General features: G+C 38.3%; 1 non-coding gene across 1 annotated transcript; it reads right to left on the bottom strand.

Moving 5' to 3' along the window:
• Positions 1 to 1,494: 1,494 nt before the first annotated feature.
• On the bottom strand, positions 1,495 to 1,601 carry LOC121217581 (small nucleolar RNA R71). The gene has a single exon (XR_005913686.1). It is a non-coding gene; the product is annotated as a small nucleolar RNA R71 (small nucleolar RNA).
• Between the last annotated feature and the right edge of the window lie 753 nt (positions 1,602 to 2,354).

Genomic DNA, 2,354 nt, shown 5'->3' on the forward strand with positions numbered 1-2,354 from the left:
ATGCAGAAGCTCCTTGGAACTGATCAAATAAGTCATCGATCCTCAAAAGTGGATACTTATTGTTAATAGTTAGCTTTTTCCACAGCAGATAGTCTCTGCGCATCCTTATGGTCTCATCCTTCTTCTTAACAAACAATACTGGTGCCCCCCACGGAGACACACAAGGACAGATGAAGCCACGGTCCAGAAGTTCTTGCAGTTGAGCCTTAAGCTCAGTAAGCTCTTTTGGTGCCATACGGTAAGGAGCAATGAACACCGGAGCGGTACTCAGAAGAAGCTCAATCCCAAACTCCACTTCTTGGTTAGGTGGTAACCTAGAGTGTTAATTAGAGAAAAGTCTCGATTATTCAATCTAGGGATTAGACGTTATTAGTCTTGAATAGGGATAATAACATAACTTAGGGATCTCTACGGAACAAGTTGAATGAATAAATCGTCCGATTCGAAACCAGAATAACAAGTAAAGTCTAGGTGGATTTTTCCTTAGGTATTGCCTTCATTTAATCTATTTTCCCAAAAGCAATTCGCCAATTCTATTCTCTGTGAGTTCTTAGTTTAGATAATTAGTTAATTAAAACAAAACCCCATTATTCTTAGGCTAGATAATAAAAAGACAGTCATTACTAGTACTTTTAGGTCCTTTGGGTTCGACAATCCGGTCTTGCTAAAACTATACTATTGTTTGATAGGTACACTTGCCTACATCGTGATAATAGTTAGTTCAAGAACGAGTAATTATAAATATTTAAAACCTATCACGAAACCACGCGATCAAGTTTTTGGCATCGTTGCCGGGGAACTAAGATATTAGGAACGCTCAATTTTTATTACTTTAGCCATTTATTTTTCTTTCAATTTAATTTAATTTTATTATTATTATTTATTAACCTACTCTTCCTTTCTCTTGGCAGGTTTTCATAGTTTATGACTAGAAACCCGTCAGGGCCACTACTTTTGGACGAAGAAATCGATCGTACAGTTCGTAGAAACCAAAGAGAAATAAGGCAAAGCTTAAGATAAACAGAGAACGAGTAAGAAGACGATACTCAACCCTTAACCGAAGAGATGGCTGAAAACCAAGGCAATTAGCTACCTCCTGCAATTGCGGTTAATCAAAATCCTACTCCACGCACTATATATGATTATCCTAAACCTTCTTTATCAGGAACTGAATCTAGCATAGTTAGACCTGTTGTACCTGTAAATACTTTTGAATTAAAACCTAACACTATTCAGATGCTACAGCAATTTGTTCAGTTTGATGGTTTTCAAGATGGAGATCCCAACACTCACTTAGCAAACTTTTTAGAATTTTGCGATACATTTAAAATCAATGGCGTTTCTGATGATGCCATTCGTCTTCGGTTATTCCATTTTTCATTGAGGAACAAAGTTAAACAGTGGTTGAACTTGTTACCACGAGGGTCAATTACTACTTGGGAACAAATGATCAAAAAATTTTTACTAAAATAATTTCCTCCGGCTAAAACGGCTAAATTACGTAATGATATCTCTTCTTTTGTGTAGATGGATTTAGAAACACTCTACGATGCATGGGAGAGATACAAAGACCTTCTGAGGAGGTGCCCTCACCATGGGTTACAACTTTGGCTCCAAGTACAAACATTTCACAATGATCTGAATCCTTCGACTTGGTAAATGGTTGACGCAGCTGCTGGCAGAACCATTAGCACTAAAACATCGGAAGATGCCTATGAGTTTATAGAGGAGATGTCACTAAATAACTATCAGTGGCAAGTCATGAGGATAAAGCCAATGAAAATAGCCGGCGTTTATAACGTCGATTCGGTCACCTTGCTCTCTAATCAGGTAGAACTCTTAAAACAAAAGATTGATGGTTTTCTTAATTTTTCACAGATTCACCCAGTAATGCAGTGCGAAGCAAGTAGCGGTGCAACAAACCATTCAGAATACCAACCTTATGGCCACAGTATGGATAATGAGCAATTAAACTACATGGGTAATAATCCTCGACCTCAAAACAATCCATATAGTAACACTTATAATGGAGGTTGGAAGAACCATCCCAATTTTTCTTGGGGAGGCCAAGGAAATCAAAGACCGCAACATCCTCCGGGCTACCAACAACCACCCTACCAACAGGAAAAGAAGCCAAATCTTAAAGAGATGCTCTCAAAGTTCATATCAGTGTCAAAAACCCGTTTTCAGAACACCTAGACAACACTTAAGAATCAACAAGCATTGATCCAAGGACTCGAAACTTAGATAGGCCAGCTATCCAAACGAATCTCCGAACAACCACAAGGTAGCTTACCAAGTAATACTGAACCTAACCCAAGGGAACACCTCAACCCAATTAGTACTCAAGATAA

This window comes from Gossypium hirsutum, chromosome A02 (genome assembly GCF_007990345.1).
Source record: "Gossypium hirsutum isolate 1008001.06 chromosome A02, Gossypium_hirsutum_v2.1, whole genome shotgun sequence".
NCBI lineage: Eukaryota > Viridiplantae > Streptophyta > Magnoliopsida > Malvales > Malvaceae > Gossypium > Gossypium hirsutum.